The sequence below is a fragment of the Augochlora pura genome, chromosome 2 (assembly GCF_028453695.1).
Source record: "Augochlora pura isolate Apur16 chromosome 2, APUR_v2.2.1, whole genome shotgun sequence".
Taxonomy (NCBI): domain Eukaryota; kingdom Metazoa; phylum Arthropoda; class Insecta; order Hymenoptera; family Halictidae; genus Augochlora; species Augochlora pura.
Genome location: NC_135773.1, coordinates 153,484 through 176,222, shown reverse-complemented (window position 1 = coordinate 176,222; position 22,739 = coordinate 153,484). Strand labels below are relative to the sequence as shown.

Here is a 22,739-nt window from a genome sequence, read left to right as displayed (position 1 = left end):
ATATTTTCCCTTCGAATTATCGGATGCTGGTACGACACTGAATCCTAAACGTGGGAGACCGGTATTTACCGTGTACACAAGACTGTCGGGAAACATTCGAGATATTGCTTTCGAACGCAAACGGTCGACTGTGACCCGCGACTGTGAGAATCGTTAAACACCGAGGGACGTGATAACAAAAAACTAGTATCTTTAAATACAACGTTGTTTTCAACGAGCTCGTCGAACATCTGTTCGAGAAGGTTAACAGATCTCTGAGCGAAGAAAAACTTTGCAACGAGCGGAGATCGACGTTAGGAACCATCGAGTTTCGAACGCTACCAATCCATATCGTTTTTCCATTCAAATAAATTCTGGACAACGTTGAGATAGGTTGTCGAACCGTTTGAATGTTTCTTACCGTTTCGTATTTCGGTCGTGTCGCCCGAGTTGCCGTCGCATTCGCGGATCGGTTACGAGCAAAAATAAGTTGGTTATTTTCATCGGTCACGACGCAACGCCTTCGCGAATTCGCTCTACCGTTCGCGTTTGCGTTCGCGTTTGCGTTCGCGTTCGCGTTCGATCGAAGGGACGACCGCGTATCTCGAACCGAGAGACACCGGATCGGGGTGGTATCTCGTAGATCGTATAGGTAGAGTTCATCGACAGGTGCGTGTTCGACCCTGGGAGCAGGATCGGAAGCCTCGGGTAAAGGTCTGCCGATTCTGCCATTATTCTTCCACGGGAACCGAAATTACGGACAGTGCGAATGAAATGAGCCGATAATGCCGGAACGCGCGTAGCTTCGAGCCACAGGATTCGGTGACTTATCGCGCGATGCTAATCGGCCTCACCGGATGTAGGTGGTACGGGGCCAATTACGCGAAACCACGGGGATGAAGGATTGCCGGGCAACGATCCTTTCGGAAGTATCGACCATTTCCAGAAGAAACTTTCAACTATGTTATCTATTTAGAACGTACAATTTAGAACTTACAGTTTAGAATGACAAATGTACAATGTAGAATTTATGATTAAAAATGCAGAATATGATTCTTTGATATTTAGAACGGTTCGATCCATTTGCAAAAATCAATCGCGAACGTTAACCTTTTGCGGGCGAGGATTATTTCAAGCATCAAAAATAGTTTTCCTCGCCAAGTTATATAACTATGCGCGGTTCCGACGTTGTTGTCGTCGCGACGACGTTTGTCCTGAAGGGGTTAAAGATCGGCTGCTTGGAATTTCAGGAAAAGCGAAGCGTTTTACTCGCCAGTGTCGCTGCCGCGAAAATTTCGCTCGTAAACGCAGACACGGGCGAGAACGCGTGGCAACCCCGGGCATCTCGCGCAGGAGGCGAATATTCGCCGAATCATACTTCAGCATCGAATACCGAGAAACGGGAACCGGATAAGCGAGCCGTATCTACTAATTACGCGTCCATCGAGCATCGTACACGCGTTTAATCGATGCTGCTCGCATCGAGGGTACGCGCCGATGAGGAATTACGGCAATTAGAAAAGTTTACGTTACACGCATGGCTAATGAATCCCCCCGCGGCCAATTTCCTGATTTGCATAGCCGACGCGGCATCGCGTTCCGTCGATTCAGCGCCTCTTATCAGTTATCAGGTATTTGGCTCCGCGAACGATTCATCGAAAAGAGTTTTCTGTTTCTCGATAACCGGAAATAATAAAGACGGTCTCTTATTTATGCATTTCCTGGCGACCGAACTCGTTTGCACGAGCAAAATCGTTGGTACAGGGGGCAAGCGTCGATTAAACGCGTGACGGAGACGGAGACGGAGACGGAGACGGAGACGGTGACTTCGATGCTCGGTAGAACGATGATACCGTATATTTTTCTTGCCGAACGAAAGCTCCCCGCGACACGCCTAACGTATTCGTACATAGAAAATATTCAATTCCGATGTTTCTCCTTTCAGTTCCTGGAATATTTAGATAGCGCGTCTATTGTCCCGCAACTAGATCCGCTGCGGCTACAGAATGGTTTAATAAATCGTCCCGTGTCCCGTTAACGGCCCGTTGCATCGGCTACGAACGCGCGCCACGCTAAAGATAAACTTCCTCTGCGGTGAACGTCGACAGGAATAACGATCGTCGTTTGTAAGAGCCTCGTAGTATCGCTTCTTAAATCATTTGCCACGCTGCACCTGAAGCGTGCTTTGACGTGTACGCGCGTCTTGCTCGCTGAGGTGCTCGCCCCACCGACGTGCGAACGCCACCCACCCCCACCCCCTCTCCTCCCCGTCCACCTAATCGTAATTGCGACCAAAGCATCGACTTTTCTATATTTTCGCATAAAACTAAACCACCGCTCGTGCTTTCTCATAAATTGCCAATATTCTCGCGCGCTCGCAACGTCCCTCGAGTAAATTACAATTGAAATGTGGTTGAACGATTAAACCGCGCGGAACAACGCAACGGCTCGACGGCGTTTGCGTAAAGCAGGCAAAACCGCGGGGAGGGGTAATTTCTTGTTGTCGAAACAGCATAACCGCAACCACCACCGTGAAAACGAACCGTGCCAGAAGACCGGCACCGGCGCCGCCGCGCCGCGCCGCGCCGTGCTGAATCGCGTTTACGGCGCTACTTGTCGCAAGTGCCCGCGTAAAGGATCGTAACGCCCCAGTCGTTTCCCGGTCATTGAATTACCGTAAATCGATTGGTCCGACCGCGATAGGCGAAAGGTGGCCTATCCCGCGGCAGCGCTCGCGTCTTCCTCTGCGAACACTTGGATGCGACAAGAGATGCGATTAAAGTGCTTTCGTTTTCATTGTTTGCGTTTGCTACGTCTTAGTTCGCTTTCGTTCACTTCTCAGACTTTGGCGACAGAAATGTCAAATTTTACTTCGATCGGGAAACAGCGAATAACATTGGTATTTAACGGATCGCGTGCGACGTGCACTTCCAGCAATGTTTGACAAACTGGAGAAAGGTACGGTGTGACAAAGCCAGTAAACGTCGCTATTATTATCGTTATCGACGGGACCCGACGGTTCTCGGATGCGCCTCGAACGCGGCGCGCGCAAGGCAGCGATTGCGAAGCGATCGGACTGCGGTGAGCTGCTTTCACTTTTCCGTAGCGATTTTCCTCCGTTCCAGGCCCCCGGGCCACGGGGCTGTTGCTCGACGGTTACCCAGCAGTATAATCGCGGCACGCAATCTATCCTCCGCGGTGTGTTATTTAATGCTCGAAAAATCATCCGCATCGCCGACGATAACTAGTTGCGCCAGGAGGATGAGCGTAACGAGCGCAATCGGCCTGGCCGCGTAATGGCATCCTCCTGTAACCTCGAAACTCGTAAACTCGCCGCGAACGTCTTCATAATAATCACTTTGCAGTCGCGCCGCGCGTAGCACCTTTATCTCGCAGCATTTGTTTTGCATAAAAGTCAGCAGCCCGATAACGATTGTTCAATTTGATACCTAAAATCTGTGTAATAAGTCGGTAAAGAGACCTCGAGCATGAATAGAAAGACGAAGAATCGCATCGACGAAGCTGACGACGAACTCTTTAGGAAACACGTAGCGCATCGATCAGGAGTCACGAGACGCGAGGCACAAGTCACGAGACACGAGGCACGAGGCACGAGGCACGAGACGCGAGACACGAGGCACGAGACACGAGACGCGAGACACGAGACGCGAGACACGCGAAATGGGTGAAACGCCAACAAGTTGCGCGCGTAAACTCGGGCAAACGCGAACGCTGCACGAAGCGTCATTCGTCGCGCAGTCTTCCTCTTCCAATCAATTCAACAAATTGAATATCGCGGTATATATATGCGGTTTCGTCGACCGTCGTCTCTCGTGCGACGCGACCGCATTCCGCAATGCGCAGTTAAACGTCACGTTTCTTCCTCTTTTGGTCTCATCTTTAACCGGAAGTAACGCGTTTCTCTAATCTCATTTCGCATTCTGTCGTTTGTTTCGGTCTTATCCGTTCGTCCACCGCTGAAAAGTTTCTACGGCAACCGACCGTTTATCGCAAAATATTTCAAACGCGCTAGCGATAACGATCTGTGTCCAAAAAAGAATCAAGCGACCGTTAGCAGCGCGCTCCTCCGTTAATATTCTTCCTGTGCTGGAATACGAATTAGTAATAATCCATGTTGATATTCGGTGATCGAGTACTTTCAGCCAATTAAGCGTTGGATCGAATTCTCGTGTTTTCTATCCGCTGCTGGCTAGAAACTCTCTAGGCGGACCTTTAAAAGCCGTATCTTCAAGGAGATCAGCAAGGGCGTACAAACGCTCGTTATTCTCGGGACGAAACTTTGTAAATCACTCGGCCGGGTCATAAATGGCCGCCGATAAGATTGCCGGAATAGTTCGGCATTAATCGACGAGCCGCGCGCCCTATCGACTCTACCTATTGCGCCGCGCAACGCAGCGGTCGGTTAACAATTAAGATCCCGTTTACGCGCAGCGTCTCTGCGTCGCTTTTAACTGCGATTTTACGACACCCGCGATCGAAGCCGTTTCATTTCGATCCGTGAAAATTGTACGCGACGCAGCGTTACTCAACCAGACGCGGTATCTATATTATTCTGCTAAATTATAGAATCGAGTAGCAGGCGTGTTCTGTTCCGCATTTTTTTGCGGATAACGCCGATCTTTATCTGGAAACGGTGACGAGGAAACTACCGGCCGATTTGTTATTTATTAGGTTGCCCGAGCGAAATAACTCTATTCCAGAAAAGTTAAGTCACCCGATCGTTAAGTCTCACCCGAAGGCGCGCTAATTGCACGTATCGAAATCGACGCCGTGGCCCGGGTCGACGCACCGAGCGCCGATTAATTGCCAACGTTCGATTGGATTCGATTCGATTCGATTCGATTCGATCCATCGCGGCGGTCGATCGTGCAAAAAACCTCCACTTAGTCGCCCGCAAACCGTAAAAATAACATCCCAGCCTAGCACAAGCCGCGCGCGCGCGCGCGTTTCGAAATCGATTATGGTCTCGGAGGCCGCGAAACGACCGATTCCGGGCGGTCTTTCACCGTTTCAAAGTTTCACTTTGTCTTATAATCCGTCACCGTGAAGCATTCTACGCGCGGAGTAAGTGGTCGGATAACCAGGCCCTGGGTCGAAGACAATTATTTTACAGCCGTAACCGTTCGAAAATAAAGCGGCGTCTGCCAATTGAGCGTCCAGAAAAATATGCGAAATTTCTATTACTTTTTCCCAAAGACGCATGGTCCGTATCTTTGGTCGTCGCGCGAGCACGACCATCCACCCTCCGAACTCGTTCTGTGAAAATATTTTTTCGGCATGTTTCCAATTAACTCGGCAATCGCGCGTCTCGCTAATTGTCGCGGATTCCCGTAAACTCGTTCGATTTGTTCAAAATGCAGTTTCTCGATTGGACCGGATATCCCGTCGCAAGAAGAAGAACGTTCGACCAAATGGTGCCGTTATTTTTATATTTTCTCAGAATCCGTTGAACCCAGTCGGAATATATATAATTCTATATCCTCTCGCATTGTTTCTTTATTTTCCGAAATTTATCGAATAATCTGTCAAGAACGAAACGAGAGACTATTGTAGCCATCCTACTCCCTTCAGATTCGTTTAAACGGATAACGATACGACAAATCGTGTTAAATAAACGAATATTACGCGATAACATCGAGTTATTAACGACATTGCGACATCGGAAATCAGCTGGGACCGACTCTGTTCTTTCGACTATGGTTGGTCGCATTTGTTTTGTTTGCGCTCGAACCGATTCGCAGAAATCGCCGCCGAGCCAAAACAGAAAATACGACGATGGCGAATCGCGAATAGCGAATAGCGAATTGCGAATTGCACGGCTGTCGACTTAAACCCGCGGAGGCCGATAAGCAGGCGCGACCAAACGCCGCGCTGGGAATTTCGCGGGCCCGGTCGGGCGCAGCCTGGCCTGGTCCGTCTCGACGGACTGTCACACGGGTCCGCCGACGCATGACTAATCCTGACAGTTGCAAAAGCTATTTTCGTCGATCGGCGGCGCTGCGCGGCGCCGTCTCCCACTCGCAAAGACGACCGATTAGCGGCTCGAATCCCCGGAAAACTCGAGCTCCGTACCGCGTGCCGCGTACCACACATCGGGAGACAGCCATGGCCATGGACGGGCTGGAGCCGCCTCGGCCGGCTAATTTATCTCGTTAATTGCCGCGGCGATGGACCAATCCGAAGGCCGAGGTGTATCGTTGGCCACGTTCGATCCGGCCAGCGATTGGTCCCCATCGCGTTCCGAGGAAACGCGGTTAACGGTAGACGACGAACTGGTACCGTAACATCGATCTACCAGCCGAGGAAACTTTCGACAGCGGACCTTTCGCAACGTTCTTCGTTGTCAGGAGCTTTTCTCGCCAGTTCCCAGTTTCTCGCGTTCCTTTAATCAAACGTCAGAGCGGGTCGAATAAGCTTTCCCGATTTATTTGATCCGGCGACGAAATCATTTATTACAAACTTTCTTCCTCGCGCGTGACAAAAGATTGACGCGAACGAGGGCTGCGCATAACTACGAATCGCTCGATGTCCGACCTCGAAGCTTTCACCCGCGACAAACGGGAAAACAGCGAGAAACGCTATCGGCCAACTCTTTATCGAGCATTCTCCAGATAAGGCGAGCCTCCTATCGGTTCTTCGCACGGTATGGTGCCGATCTATGTAGATTCGAACGCGGCGGTGCGACGGAGTGCGCGCGTGTTGCGACAATAATTTCGACGAAAGCAGCGTTCTCGCGAATCATGTCTAAAACGAATCCGAACGTCTTTCAATTCGTCAATGGACGAACGACGATTCGTTTATTCACTGGACAATTAGTTCAGGTTGCGTATCTTGGTTTGGCCTATGTCGCTTCACGAGATAACCAGAGCATAACGCGCCGACATAGATTTACGAGCCGAACGAATCGCGAGAGAATCGATTTAAGCCACTGATTTATTACGAATAATCTAGCCCAGCCTGCCTGTTATCCGTAGCTCTTAAATCTTAGGCTACATCGCGTGAACCAAATCCATACGCGTTCCGCGGTCCTCAAAAGGCACGTCGAGCCAACCCATCGGACATTCGAGACAAAAGTTGTCAAAGGGGAAGACGGTTATGACTGTTTTTCGCGCTACCTGAAAAATGTTTACTACAATTCCAAGCACGGTTGGTGGGTTCAACCTGAAAACCCTACCAAATGGTCTTCCACGCACCCTCGAATCCACCAAAAATCCGGCAGGTCGTCCAAGCCATGTTCACTGAGAAGCGAGAGCGGAAAGCCGAGGGCCAAGGGTCGAGAGTACGGTTCAGGTACGCGTCCAGAGTCCAACGGTCAAGGCCAATGATCGTAAATCGATTTCTTTGACAGACCAGAGTCGAGCACCTAAGCTGCAGATTAATCGGTCGATTGTAGTAAAAGCCAGGGCCCGGTTCGAAAATAGCGGGCAGAGTCCCATTCTCGCTCGCTTTGCCACTCGCGGTTCTCTCCTCAATGGGGAGTCCCCTTGCTCGCGTCCCGGGAAACGGGGGAAACGGGGGAAACGAGGGAAACGGGGGAAACGGAGAAGCAGAGGACCCGGACTAGAGTAGCTCTGCTACGTTTCAAATGTCCCGGGCTCTTCGGCCGCGTTTCCGTATAACGTATAAACACGAACGGAAATACTCACCGATCCCGAATTCCCGAAGCCGCGTCGTAAGCTTCGGCTCCATTCAGAGAGCGCGTGGTTAGCTTCATTCACAGCCACCCCCACCCCTTGCCTTGCGCTATCCCTCTTGCTCGCACCCGAGCAGTCGCTACGGCTACGACCATACTTATCCGCCGCCAGACACGCGGGAGAACGTGCCTAAACAACCGGCGCGCTTAGATCATTCGAAATTAGATGTGCCGAGTGGCGAGGACCGAGTATCGAGCGTCGAGCGTTGAACGTTGAACGTTGAACGTCGAACGTCGAACGTCGAACGTCGAACGTCGGGTGCCAAGGACCGAGGGTGGCTCGTTACGATCGAGAAAAGCATGGGCGGAAGTCGACGGTGAAAGCGATAAACGCTGATGTATCCCGGACCGATCGAGTTCGGTTCCTCGGTCGTTCGCGGCTTGGCCGAACGAAGATGCGACCAGACGCGTCACGGTCGGTGATCGATTCGAGTTGAAAACCTCCCCGCCGACCTATCTTGGACACTAATTTGCTGTAATCTCGTATAGTATTCGCAAATGGCATCTAAATCGGCGAAACAAGGTAGGGTCAATATTTGGTCGATCGAGACGAAATTGGTCAATGCCACGTTATGAATTCCGAGTCGAAAAAAAATTCACTCCGAGAGAACTGACCAGTTGCCTCGGGAAAAAAAACTAGTTCCTACGAAAGGTAAATCTGCCGAAGGTTGAGAGAAAGTTGGACAAGATGTTCAATATTTACTCGATTACGATTTTCGAATACGTGCGCCTTCTTCGAGCAAGATTCAACGATTTCTGTGCAAGAAGTCGCGTGTCTCACGGTAGCGGGAATGGAATGTACATTCCGCCGCGTTTGTCGATCTCGCGGCAACGACAAATTCTAGCAATCGAAGAAAACTCTAGTAATTTTGGGCGGTTCCTCTTTTCCTCTCCTCTTTTCGACCCACTTTTACCAGCCACACCTTCCACGAGTATATTCGAATCGATCGACCGTGTAAGAATGCTCGTCCGCATAAATATTTATACATAACTTTTTACCAAACATTCGGCGCTACGGGCATTCGTACCGCTTGTACACGAATACGTCGTGCCTGTTGGAGGGACGAAGCCAAAGCAAGCATCAATTTCACCATCAGTCGTTAAAACGGTATACTCGATTTTCTGATAGTCGACTAAGTCGAGCAATATCCATCCCCTTCGATCGACTCGCGTGTAAGGAACTACTTTTGGGAACGATTTCTTAGAAGCGATAGATATAGAAAAATACGACGGCAGCGTAATTGGAAACATCGCGCACGCATCGCGAATACCTAAAACTCTGATCGATTAGAAATGATCGACGCCAATTAATCTGGTCGACGAGCATCCCAATATTTACACACCGACCACCGATTAAATCCACCCTTTGAGATCGAGACTCGTAAAGTTCAGATGCAACGACCATACTCTTTCCAGACGTCTGGTCTCGCGCCAATCAGCACCACTTCAAACGACCACAAACGTAAACCGTGCCCGGAGGTTTGCGAGTTTCCAAACTAGTTGGTCGGCGGGCCTTTCGTTTTCGGCTTTGAACTTAAAAAAAGCTAGACGATCCCGGGCAACCGTCGCGGCCGGAACTAGTTACTAAGAATAAGTGGACAACCGATCGCCGAATCGGTTATCTTTACCGTCGGATAACCGTCGCGCGATCAAAGGCACGCGTGAATCGTGATTCGCACGCCGATAAACAATTTTAAGAAGCGCCTAGCGAGCAAGTAACCGTTTCCGTCAACCACGGAGCCAATCGGTTCGACGAGTGCTTGCTCAAACCGTGTGCGCGCGCTCGAACGCGTTCAAGGTTCGAGAGGGACACGGGTATGGTCGAGGTGTCCCTCCGAAATCCGTGCGAGCTGTCGAGTCTCGCGTAGCCGAGTGTTTGCAGCAAATATTTGTAAACAACTCCACCGACAGCTTTTTTCTCTCGGGCTCGAAATTCCTGACCTCCTAAAGAAATCGAACCTCTCGTCGATTCGCGAGGAGGAGGAGAAGAAGAAAGAGAAGCGGAGACGGTCAGGGGCGTTCGATCCGCGACCAGATCGGGGGAGCGAGTCTCGATTCCGTTTATCGAATCGGAACAAGATATTGTACGAGCGATGCGCGATTCCATTGTTATCGCTGTCGCTTGAAAGCCGATCGAAAGCTTGTTTAATACGGCACGCGAAATCCGATCCCCGAGTTCTAGATAAGATAAGACACCGTACGTATGCATATACGCGGGAGGTATCCCGCCAAACTTTTCGATGAAAAAGCAAAATTTCGTACAAATGTGGGATTTTCTATCTCTTCGAGTGACTCGAAGAAAGATAATTCAGAGAGGTTATCGGCGAACGTTTACGCAAACGCGTCGAAGGATGTAAAAGACAAATATATACGCGAAGATAGGTCGACCTTAATTGCACGCGTGCTCGCGCAGTCTCTAAAATCGGAACAGGATAAAGAAAGAATGTACACGAAATTACCGTGTACTCGATCGGGCCGACTCGAGTAAAAGTTTCCGCGAAGCCGTCGTCGATTGTCGCATTTTCTGCATTAGCATTGCTCACCGAACCTCGACGTCTAGACGCGCGGAGCTCGTCGGATGTGCGCTTCATCGAACCCTCCGGAACTCGTGCGCTCGTCTTTCGCTAGCGTCGCGCAAGTACCGAAGGCGCGAACAAAAAGACGAACAAACGTCGAACAAGATGGATAGTCGGCGTTGCCATCGGACCTTGGCCGAGAGCCGTGTTTGTCGTTTCTCCTCTAGAAAACCCGTAGCGAAATTACAGACGCGTAAACTATTGTGATAAGAAACGTCGTCGCCAAACTGGATCCTAATGATCCAACTCGATTCTCTTCCATTATCCCGTAAATAGCTCCAACTGGTATGGAGTAGGAAATCGGATAACCCGTTGGTTTTCTCGTTTTCGAGATTCCTACCACATCCAGTGAGGTTCGCGGCACGGAACTCGGCGAGAAGAGTAGCAACGTTCGCGCGAAACGAAGCGCGCTGAGAAGGCAGCGACCGGATTCTCTCGCACCTATGCTTTGCCAATGTAAAATGAAGCCGGGGGTCGCTCTTTCCTGCGGAATTGCGCCGATGATCGCCGTAGGCTGCCAGGAGTGGGACAGGTTCCCGTAATAAATCGCGCTCGCGCGAGGAAGCCACGCCGTGCAATCAGCCAACGATGCGCCTGCGATCCGAGGAGATGCGCGTACGCGTACGCCGAGCCGAAACGAAACGAAACAGGACGAAGATCGCCGAAATTACAGCCATTATCGCGATAAAGGTGAGAATCCGGTCGCTGTTTGCTTAACCCGATCGGAAATCGTCGAGAGGTCGTACGCATGGTCTCCCTTGCGCACAGTACCTTACAGGATAACGCGAACGTTCGACGGAGATAGATGGAGAACCGGTGAAATTGAAGAGGGGAAAAAGGAGTAGAAAATCTGGCCGGTCAGCCCAAAAATGGGCGTGGAGCGACGTTTAACCCGCGAGTTAACGGGGCGTGTCCCAATGAAACGGTAAGACTACGATTTACACTCTCACGTTTCACGCTCACCTGTCTGCAGTATCTACTACCACTCACGATCCCCCCCCCCCCCCTCCCTCTCTCTCTATCTATCTATCTCCCTCTGCACTCTGCACGCGAATTTATTGTTTCCTCTGCCGATATTAACGAATGATCGTGATCGTCAGATTTTCTCCGCGCGTGTACCAAACTCTCTCACAGATTGCCCACTTACCCCTTGCACGTTGCTAGACACAACCAACGAGATAGTTCGATCAAATATTCCTAATCGTTTCTCTTCCGCGTTTAGCGCATCAAGTATAACCGATCGACGCGAACGTTTCGTTCTTCAATCGTTAACCGTTTGCATCCTTACGGCAAAGCACTCCGAGGCACCCATCGAATTTACCAGACCGTCGTTTCAATCGATTGAATTTTCAACGAAGGAAGAGAGTCTGGTTCTAGATTCTAGAGTTCAAATACCTTCCAGTGCAAAAAGTTAATTAACCGCTATCCTTCGAGCTCGCTGTTATATGTATTTCGTTGTTGTATCGATTACCGAAAACAAAGACATCCTAGCGTAGCGCGATCAAACAAATTTGAAATTGGTCCATCTTTTTCCAGGAAACACTTTCGACATGGTATCTAGAACTTTGTGAAACGAGCGCGTTGAATTTATCCGATAAATGTACAAAAATGATTCATGTATATTGCTTCTTTGTATTCTTAAGACGATGCTACTTTGTAGCTCTCGATGGGACCTTTCTATCGGCTGTTTATATTAGGACCGATAAGGGTTCGTGGACTCGTCGCTCTGGATCTTCTCTAGTTGCGCATAAGTACAGCGAAGACGCGAATCGTTCGTTCTTTAACATATGCTTAATTTCGAATTTTTCATTTCTAATAGAAGGCACGGCAGTCTGGAAATCTCTGTATTCTGTGATGAAAATCCTAATTTTTCAAGTTTAATATATAGAACAAATTTGTTTCTCTGTAAGCTCTTTAAAGAAAACCGTCGAATGTTCGCATATCAAAATATTATTCCTTTTTTTTTATCTAATCTGTAGTTTTAAGCATTTTTCATCAATATACAAATACCTTGAAAAGAGTTTAAAAAGATATAGAATGTAAGCAACGGACCATTTTTATACGAAACTTGAACAATTGCCAAGAAGAGAATATCGAGTTTGGATGCAACCTCTCGCAACCTTTGCGTGTGAAGTAATTTGAAGAAATAGACGCCTGGGCGGTCGCTGGCAATCGCGTCGAGTGCTGGCGATGCGGCGAGCACGATCGTCCGCGTCACTGAACGCTCCTATCCAGTTTCAAAACAAACCACGATTTTTTAGACATTTCCGATCAATATTCGTTTCTCTACAAATTGGCCTAGAAAAACTTGCACAATAACCTCGACTTTTAAAACGCTGAAACATATGCTGGTGCCAACTGCTATATTCTAACATTAAACCTCGAACAACGCTAAAATCGCTTTATATAGAATTTCGGACCAAAGGTAATATTTCCACATGGAAATTTTGGATACATTTCTAAATGCTATATTGTAGACGAAAAGCCGTGCCTTGTTTTAATACACAAAGTTTTCGTTTGTAACATACATTTGTACAGAAAAATATTCAAACTAGAAGTTATCTCTCGATACATACGGTACCCGTTGATTGTTCGGGCACAGATCTTGTTAATCTGGTTCCGAGATTACCGTGTAATGTATTCAGGAATCTGTTTCATAGAATTCCGCACGTGGCTAAATCGTAGGGCGTCGAACGGATCTCCGTGCGTCGCGTCGCGTCGCAGCGTGCGTATACCGCGTGAGACGGTTTCACAACGCGGCACACAACGATCGAATACCTTTGGGAACGTTTAAAGTACTTACAGACTGGCAACGTCACTCTTATCGTATATGGTAATTTATGGTAATTTTGCTGCGCGGCGGCATCGTAAGTGGAGTAATAATGTTTAATCAACAAAGCGACGCGCGAGTGTCGCGCGAAAGGATACTTGTCTCTTTGCGGATAATCGAGGGAAATTGTTATTTACGCTATTTACGTAGCGTAACGCGAAGCGATTTCAGAAATTCTCTGAAAATTTGCTATCTTTTGACGTACGATTTTTAGATGCCATTCCTCCCGGTTTATCATCGCATTTCCCCTTCAGATTATTCAGTATTTCAAGACTGTTTACCAAACCAGATGTACAAGCATTATTAAAACCTGTACCAATTTCTTGTCGGAGTCATTAAGATCGCAACAATGTAGAATGTAAAATGTAGAATAGAATGCAGGAGTAAAGTAAAAATCGATTCCAACGATTTGATTTCCAACGTTTCAACGAAGAGAGCAAACATTGTTGCGAACAGAAAACGAATATTTTGTTTTCCGATCGAATCGACGAGATCCGACGGCGGCGATGGGACAACGCGTGTACGACGCCAACCGGATTCTCTTATTTCGAAAGGAGATTTTACCATGGCGCGACTAAAGAATGCGACAACGTCGGGTACTTACCAAAACGAGCGTCGCGCGAAGTTTGGCGGGTAGCATTCGTAGAGAGATCGTTCGCCGAAGATCACAGAAGTTATCCTTCACAGAACTATGGGAACAGAAGTATGAAGGCCTCGGACTGCAGCTTTTCCAACACCGCACAATATTCACGTTCGATCCTCGTCGAGCACAGCGACCAACGTTTACTCAAATTCCATAAACAAGTTAATCGTCGCGATCTCGAAGGTCCAACGAGTATTGGAGTCTTTGGTTTCGATGGCAGCGCCCGGTGGGCCGGTCGATTTCGTAACAACTGCGCTTCCGGGGGCAGTCACGTGTTCACGCGGTCTTCGAAATCCTCAAAAATTGCACTCGCGACACGCGCGTCTGTCCACTTTTCGAAACAAACTAGGCAAACCGAACCCGAAGTAACGGTACCCGCCTATTTTCACCGGCGGCTAGTGCGACGACAGCAACGCACGTATCTACGACGATCGACGGAACGGCCGCGTCGTAGAAAACATCCGAAAGCTCCGTGTCCGGTTAACTCGATCTCTGCACCGGGCGAAACGGGATCGGTGGTCTCGCCCACTTGCTCGAAACACCACGCGGGGTGTCCGAGTCGCTCATTCTCACTTTCCCCGAGCCGTTGTGTCTCCGCGGAGCTGTCTCGCGGTCGGAAATTCTTCCGCGCCCTCCGATCGCGAACACAGACAGCGAGGCAACGAAACGGAGGGAGGAACTCGGGCGAATCCGGTTCGTCGAAAGATGTCGTTCACGATCGCGACGGGACGTTCGCGGAAGATGACGAAGCGCGGCGGGAGGGGGCGTTTGAAGCGGTTCGCACCTTGCTCGGCTCGCACGGGACGAGAGTGGCGAGGCGAGAATGCACGCGGAGCGCGCGCACGGACCTCGAGTCAATTTCGCGGAGAAACGACGCCGAAAGCGGTTCGGAACGGACGGGATATCGTTTCTTTAACGGCGCCGCGTCAGACGAAACGCTGGCAGGCTGACGACGACGGGCCGCGGAGGGCAGAGAAAGCGCGTCGTGGCGAAGCGTCGAAAGAATACGAAAGGGAAGAGGAGGAGAAGGTGGAGGTTGGGGAGCAAGGGGGGCACAGAACACGAAGATCGGTGGACGTTGGACTATCCGTAAGCGTAAACGCGCGCGACTGATGTCCGCTGCTCAGTGGCCGTTGCTCCGCGGAACCGCATAATTTGCGCGCATTACTCTGCCGAGACGAGTACGACGCCCTGAGACGCCGGTCTACGCGTGCAGCGTCCGCTTCCTTCCGGCGGTCCTCGGTCCCACCGTGCCGGCCGTTCTGCCTCCGGGCCTCGAGCCCCAGACCACGGGTCTCGGCCGCCGCTGGAATTTCCCGGGAAGGGAGCTGGCGGTAACTTTCGATCGTCGGCAATTTATGATCTCTTCCGCTCGGACCTCTCCTCGCGGCGTTATCTGCGAGAGCAACGCCGATAACAACAATTGTTTTAGCCGTTTGCTCGGCCACCGAGCGAGACGCGGCTGTACGAAAGGGTCGGAGACGGTTTGAAAACGTTCGTGGAGTTTCCGTTGGTTCGCGTCCCGGTTTCGAGAATTTCTTCCGATCCCGGAACCTGTCGAGCCTCTTTCTCCCTTTTCTGCCGTTAATTCGAATCTCGTTGACGAAATCCTCGTAGCTTACAGCTTTTCCACGGGTTATGTAACGGACACGCGGGGTCTCCGTTAGCGTCGCTCGGCTTTAATTGCTCCGGGATAGAGGCATCGTTGCGCCTTCCGTCGGTAAAAGGACATCGGGGTTGGCACCGCGTCCAGATCTTTCCGTTCGCTTCTTCGAAGAATCGTCACCCTCGGCTCGCGATATCCGTCGTCGGTCGTCCGTTGTCCTCGCGACCATTCCAAATCGTGCTCCTCGTTCTCCTCGCGGACGAAACGAACGGTCGTCGTCGACACACCTCGCTTCGTGGAAAATAACGCGCGGTTTCCAATTGTTCAAGGCGATGTGCCACGTGTCCGCGATAACGAAAGCTCGTGGAAACGACGAAGAAGAAAACGAAGAAGGGCCGAGTTACTCGACGAGCGTTTCTCGCCGGACCGTCAACACATCTGGAGAATCGCGCGTTTATCGGATCGATAGAGATCGCGATACGCGCACGCCTCGCGATATCTCCGTTTATCTCGTATATCTTCGAGGACTCGCAGCGCGTTAAAGTTCACGCGAAGAGATTCACTCGCGGTTGTACGAAAACACAGATCGATTCAATTTCCCCGAGGGCGAGACAGCCGCACTGAGGCACCTTCCGCGAACTAGGATCCTCGGATCGAGTCCTTGTTGCGAGAGAAATTTTAGTCCCGAAAACGTCGACGTCGATCGCTCGAAACGCAGCGGATCGATGGTATCGTCCCAGCTAGGCCGGGGCTGGCGCTCGCGTGGAAATCAAGAGTAACACTGACTCGGTCGAGCCGCGGTCGTGAAGCAATAGGTGGACCGTACGCGAGTACGGACGAGTTTAGGTGCGTGTAAGGCGTCTGCGTCTGCGGCTGCGACTGCGACGCGTGCCGTGCTAGATCCTCCGATCGATCAAAGATTTTGGGTCGGACGACGAGCTTGAGGCGATCCTCCCAATGTCCTGCGCGCACTGTCCGAAGCCGAGTCTCTCCGTCGGAAACTCCGCTTTCCGAAAACCACGGTGAATGGTTGCGACAAGCGGATCTCTCGGTCACCGATCTCGGGTCGCGGCGGCTTCGGCGTTTCGCTTTCTTCGAGAGGGTATCGTCGTCGAACGAGTCGCGATGCCGCTTCAAGGATTCCGGTGGCGATTCGCGCAAACTCGTCGGATGTCTGTTTCGGCCTGGCGACGACGAGGATGTCGGGGCGATGCATGGCCATACGAAAGACGGTGAGGGGGCCGAAGATCGCCGCGGACTGCTTCGACCGAGAGCAGCAAGGCTTCTCCGCAACGGCGGAACCGTGTGTGCTCGTGCTCGTGCTCGTACTCGCGCTGCTGCCGCCGGCCGATTCTCGACGTGCCAGAGTGCCGGCTCCTCGCCACCGCGCAGAACCCTAATTCCTGCGTAACGCACGCCCCCACTCTCCCTCGGCTGTCCCCACCCCACCGCCAGACCGTTTCCACGCAACATCCCCAATGCCGGAGATCGTCACGCGATCCCTTGCGTTTCGGGAAAGTTTATTGGTACTTTTTGTTCCGACCGCGAAATCTACGCCAAATCGCACGTCCCTCCAATTTTTCCCCGAAGCGAGTCCGAACGTTTCTTCTCGAATCTCGAGCATTCGAATCTCGACGCGACGACGGCCGGTCGAGTCGTTCGATCGCTGTCGCCTGAACGACTTTGCTGGGTACAGGATGTACGGTTTCGCCCGAGAGACGCGCGGCCAACGTCTCTCGTTTCCAACCGCCGAGACGCTGTTCCGAAGGTACCGTGGAACGATTTCTGCAACATTTCGGAACACAACACCGACACAGATGCTACACCAACTCCGAAAAGTCTCCGTCACGGGGTCGCTACACTTGATTGAGAAACGAACAATTTCGATTTCGAGCGGATAACTGGAAATCGAGGTTGGTTGCGAAATATTGTTTCCCCGTCGGCAGCTGTAACTCGGTTTCATCGCACGGAACCAGAGTTCGACGGGTTCTGTTCGAGATCCACCTCGAACGATGCATAACGCGGGGTCCATGCATAAAACATCCCCACCTCTCCGCGCAAAGCGACGCCAGACCAATCTCCGGCCACGCGAACAGGCTCAAACTGCTTATTTCTTCGCAAGCCGCTTATCTCGATCTTGGAACCGATCGTGGGGTTCGATGCACCGGCCGCGGAGATACTGGACGCTCGGCGCTCGACGTCCGCAACGTCCGACGTCCAACGTCCAACGTCCGACCCCCGACAGAGAGCTCTAAAAATAGCTAGACAAAAATGCTATCGTAGAGTCACGCGAATCGCCAGATTCCAACGGATCGCGTCTTCTGTATTCGTTTGTTCCGAAACAATTTTCAACGACCGTGTCCACCATTTTCCATCCTCGAATTCGATATTTGCATTTATAATTCGTTGCGCGACGTTGAGGAAATCCTGGCTGTGTGCCTAAACGACGACTGGATGTCGAGACTCGACGATGGAACGACGACACGAGTATCGGACGGTAGAGAGTAACGTAATCAGCCGTAAAATACGACGGCCCTCCGAGGCTTCTCTACCCTTTAAACGCGACGCGATTCATATTGACGAGCATTAAAGGGTCCTTGTCTCATCTTTCGAACTCGTTTCGGTACCACGACGGTTCTCCCGATTGCTAACCTAACCGCGCTTCGATCATCCGCGATCTCGTTCCGAGAACGGACGCATCCACCCTAGAATTTATGCTACCTGTAAATTGAACAAATGAGTTCGCGGTGTCCCGGGTACCGAATACCGAGTGCGAAGAACCAGGCAAATACACTCTCGGAAGATTTAATGCCGGAATAAACCGAGAAATCAAAGACTTTCAGCCAACGCGAGACTTACATCGGGATTAGGCTTTCGCTGGAGTAGTACTTTCGATCCAGTCAATCTTTCCTAGATAAAGCTCTTAACGATTGATCCGGTTGGATTTATCGCGCGGATTACCGTTTTAGTCGAGTTTAAGCGTCATTCTACAGCCGCATCGGCTTGGAGGATCGACGTTTCGCGTTACGCGTAACGCAACAACGGTGGTACAACTTTTCCGCAGAACAAATCTTAACGCGCCATAAACGTTCGTTATTACAAGATTGCCACCACCCATAATTATATATAAATAATAATATTGGAAACGCATTAATAAATCGGTATGCGACTTGAAAGTTTCAGCTAGAGATAGAGATAGAGATAGAGTCAGAGATAGAGATAGAGAAGATTGGTCAAAGAAGGTTTAGGTAAAACCGAGTCGCGTCTCGTGTATACGGTGACGCGTTAAATCGCGAGACACGCGACGTTCGCGATTGCGTTTACTACCGTGAAATGAAACGCGTCGAAGACGTAATCGGTGGGATCTCGTCCGGATCGCGAATCCATTATAAATTCGACGCACGGAGTCGTGGGCACGCTTCGCGCCTCGATCGCTACGAGTCGATAATAATCTGGTGATTCTGCACGCGAACGCAATATCAAACTTATATCTCGTACGTGCCGCAGCTACCAATTGCGAGCACGCGAAACTTTGAGCGACGCGTCCCTCGATATCAATATTCTCGGTGATGTATAGTATTCGTGTCGGTATCGGTATCGGTATCGGCGTCGCCGGGATAGGTCTATAGAAACCTAAACGACGAGAACGTTGCGATCACGGCAACGAATAAACACGAAATATTCTGCGAGAAAGGCCTATATGAGTTTTGCTTCAACATTCCGCGCTATTAAGGAACTCTGTATCTCGTAAGGACTTCTAAAGTTTGGTCGATGGAAAAAATATTAATATACAGTTACTCGATTTAATATTTGGACACCGTGGTACTTGCGTCATTATTGCTCTATATATTTATTTGAAATAGTTCTACCGAATTTTCGGATCTGTTAGAGTTTAAAGTACATATGCTTTATGTATAATATTCGGACACCGGGATACATACATCTTATTTCTTATTCGCTTTAGGTCAATATGCAGAGTGTTTGGAAATTATACATACTCCGGGAAATGGGAGGTTCCTGAGGCCATTTCAAGTAACCTTTCCCTTTGCCGAAATACAATCCGCGGCTTTGTTAACGAGTTATTAATGAATAAAGTTGGCTGCGCGCGCACGAGGATTCAACCTGCTGTTACGCGCGCGAGCCAGCCGACCCATGCCGATCTCGCTCCCGCGGCGCGTCGGAAGCAGAGTGCAAACATCTATTCATAGAGGGCGGCGCGCGTCGAAAAGTTTTCTCGCTAGTACTCGAAAAACCCCTCGATTTCTATATAATGAACATTTTTCGAACTTAGAATCAGTGGGTTTGACGGGTGGACGCAAAGGTACTTGTAAGGTATCAGTTGCGTTCGAGGTCAATATATAACCTGATATGTCGCTCCGTTGGTTTGTTGTAAAAACCGAATGGAGATCGCTGTCAGTGCACATTAAGTTAATGTGTTGACGTGCGAAAACTGGCTTGTTCTCCCTGCTTCCAGTATAAAAAGAAAAAAGTAAAGGGTATTGCCGTCAAACCCGTAATATTTTGCAGTTATTTTTATTGATATAATTTTTGGTTATTTTTTCTTACTAAATTAATTTTTGATTGCTATACTATATTTGGAAGAAGCGTAGCAATCTTCTAAAGAACAGTCACGAGAGAACTTGTTAAAAAGGTCGTTAACGTCCTACGCCCATCGAGACGGAGGTAGTCTCTTGGTGCCGCGATCGTTCTCGTCGATGGAATAGTTTACAAATTATTCGCAAAATATTAGTACGCTCTACCGCAAGCTATCAATTTATTTATCAACGACAAGAGATCAGACATGTAATTTGCTAATTTAATCGAACGTTTCTTTCGAACTCTGTTATTTAGTTGATTAAATTAGCCGCTGTTCAGATATTAGTTTACCGTATCGCTGCCATCTCGAAGAATGTCCATTCCGTCGATCGAACGGCGCCCACCGCTGAAATGGGAAACGGGAAACGGGAAACGGGAAACGGGAAACGGGAAACGGGAAACGGGAAACAGGAAACGGAAAACGGAACAGACACAACGATCGCCGTGTCCGTCATAGTTATAGCGCTCCGTTGACAAACTACTTGTCGGTCCTTTATCTTAAACGTATGCTCGTTGCGACAAATCGTTTTCGTCGAACTCGCAAGGTGGATCGGACGGAAAGAGCGTAAATAGCAATAGAAATTACATTTCCTCAATTGCCGAGGGAGCCGATGACGAGGACAAGGCTAATTCGCGAAATGGTGTCGAAGGTACTTTGGAGCCTCGCTCTCGGCCTCGGCTAGCTCCGCCGGTGCTCCGATGCTGCGAGCTCCGAGGAAGAGTCACGCCCCCCTTGTTACCCAGGGCTTCTCCCCTTTCCCTTTTCGCGATAATATCTCGACAAATACCGACCCGGGGAACCCTTTAGTCTCGACCAGGCTGCCGCCTGCACGCGTAATGCCCTAAAATTAAACAGCCCACGGCGCGGCGCCAATACGCTGGCCCTGATCGTCGCGTTGCGTTACCCCGGATCAGACAGTCGCGACGCGACGCGTTCTTCCAACCAGTCGACGTTGACGCGTCGCGTCGCGTCGGGTAGTATCTCTCGGATACCTTCGTCAAGATCTAGCACAAGTTTATTAACCGTTTCAACGAGTTCACGTTAATACGATAACATTTCCATTTCCTGCATGTAACGTGATTCGAGATGAATTTAGACGCATCGATGCTTCCGTACGACACGGCGCGCCGGGACGCGACGCGACGCGACGCGACGCGACGAGCGCGTAAATTCTTACAATCTGTTCTTCAGCCGACGAGCCAATGCGCGACACGTTTCGTCCGTTGCTTGTCGGATTCGATACCGAAGCATCTAAAATGTGTCGGATGAAAATAGATCCGGCACCGTGAACGCGCCACGTTTTGCGCTCTTTCGTCTATCCGCCGACATATCCCGTTTCGTGGTTTCGAGATCAAAATTAAGAGTTCAGAGTTCAAAGGTCCGTCGCTACTTTTCGTCGAATCATTTCGCCCAACTAATTTCGGCGGTATCCGATCGGGAGCAAGATCCGCTCGTCCTCGACAAATCGTGTTAGAGCCGTAGCTCGTCGACGGGTGTGCGCAATGTCCGCGGCGCAATAAACATTTCCATCGAGCCAATGGGTATTACTTTAGGTAAGAGGAAATGAAAATCTTTCAGGATCTGTTTCAACGACGAACGCAATTATCTCGGCGACAATACGCAGTTTCACGATTCCATTTCGAGCTTCAATTTCCGTCGAAACCGCAACGCGTTCGCGGTCCGTGCTAGAAAGTATCGTTCGTTTATTTAGACGAAGGCGAAGCCGAAGCCGTGACAGTCGTAAACGTTAGGCGCGCAAATGCGTCGCGTCAAAAATCTGGACGACCACTGAAATGGTCGAGGATAAAAACGGCCGCGCCGCGCCAGCCCTTTCAGGAGACCCTGCCGCGCCGCGTCGCGTCGCGTCGCGTCGCGCGAGAAGAAGACGTATCTTTCCGATTGGCCTTCGTAATTCACATTATGCGCATTTGGATAGGGTCCCGGTGCCGGTCCCGAGCCGGAGCCGTTCACGGTCGCGGTCGAAAGCAGAAGGTAGCCGGCCGCCGTAGAACGATACAGATTTTTATGGGGGCGTAAATCTCAGGGTCGGTACAAGAAGCGACCAGGAATCATGAAAGGCGCGGCCAATTCCCTAATGATTCTGATTTATTGCCGGTGGCTTGTTCCGGTAACTCATTACGTTTGCAACGCACACCCTCGCCTCGCCTCGCCTCGCCTCGAGAGACCTCATACGGGCGATGGGACGGGACGGGACGGGACGCGGTCAGTAAATATCGAGGAGCATCGAGTCTCGTCTACAACGCGTCAAACGATCGTATTTCACGGTTTCTGACAAGCCGTATCCGATATTCTTCGCGTTTACGCTCGCAGAACCTGACCAAAAGCGGTCCCTATTCCCCACGCGATCGAGCAACTTTTCCTCGAACCCATTTGCAAGAGCAAATGGAAAAACGGAATGGTCCGCGCGCAACGATCGTCGACTATCGTCGATGACGGAATCGTGCGCGCGATGCGCGTTTGTCGGCGACATTGTCGCAAAACGCGCTACGGGTGAAAACGCGTTCCCGATTATTTTACGATCACGGACGATACCGATTTCGCGCACTCGCGAACAGTGATAACAGATTCGTTTACAACGACGAGGGATATTCGTGGACGCCGTGTATAACCAGAGAACCGTGTTCGTCGAGGAGCGCGATTCAGCGATGGAGAAAATTTCGGAATATACGCGCACAGTCTAGGATCCACGAATTATGGACCAAAGACGACCCGTATTACCGGTCGAGGCGCTCGCAAAACTTTCGTACAGCGGCCTGTCCTCGTCGAGGAAGTA

The 22,739-nt window shown here is 50.3% G+C and overlaps 1 protein-coding gene across 1 annotated transcript in view; it reads right to left on the bottom strand.

The window, feature by feature from the left end:
- The window catches only part of LOC144476736 (uncharacterized), a 64,668-nt gene extending 50,944 nt beyond the window's left edge, over positions 1-13,724 (bottom strand). Inside the window, exon 1 of the mRNA XM_078193919.1 lies at positions 13,704-13,724. The gene's annotated coding sequence lies outside the window, so the exon portion shown is untranslated. The remainder of the gene's footprint in view (positions 1-13,703) is intronic.
- Positions 13,725-22,739: the final 9,015 nt, after the last annotated feature.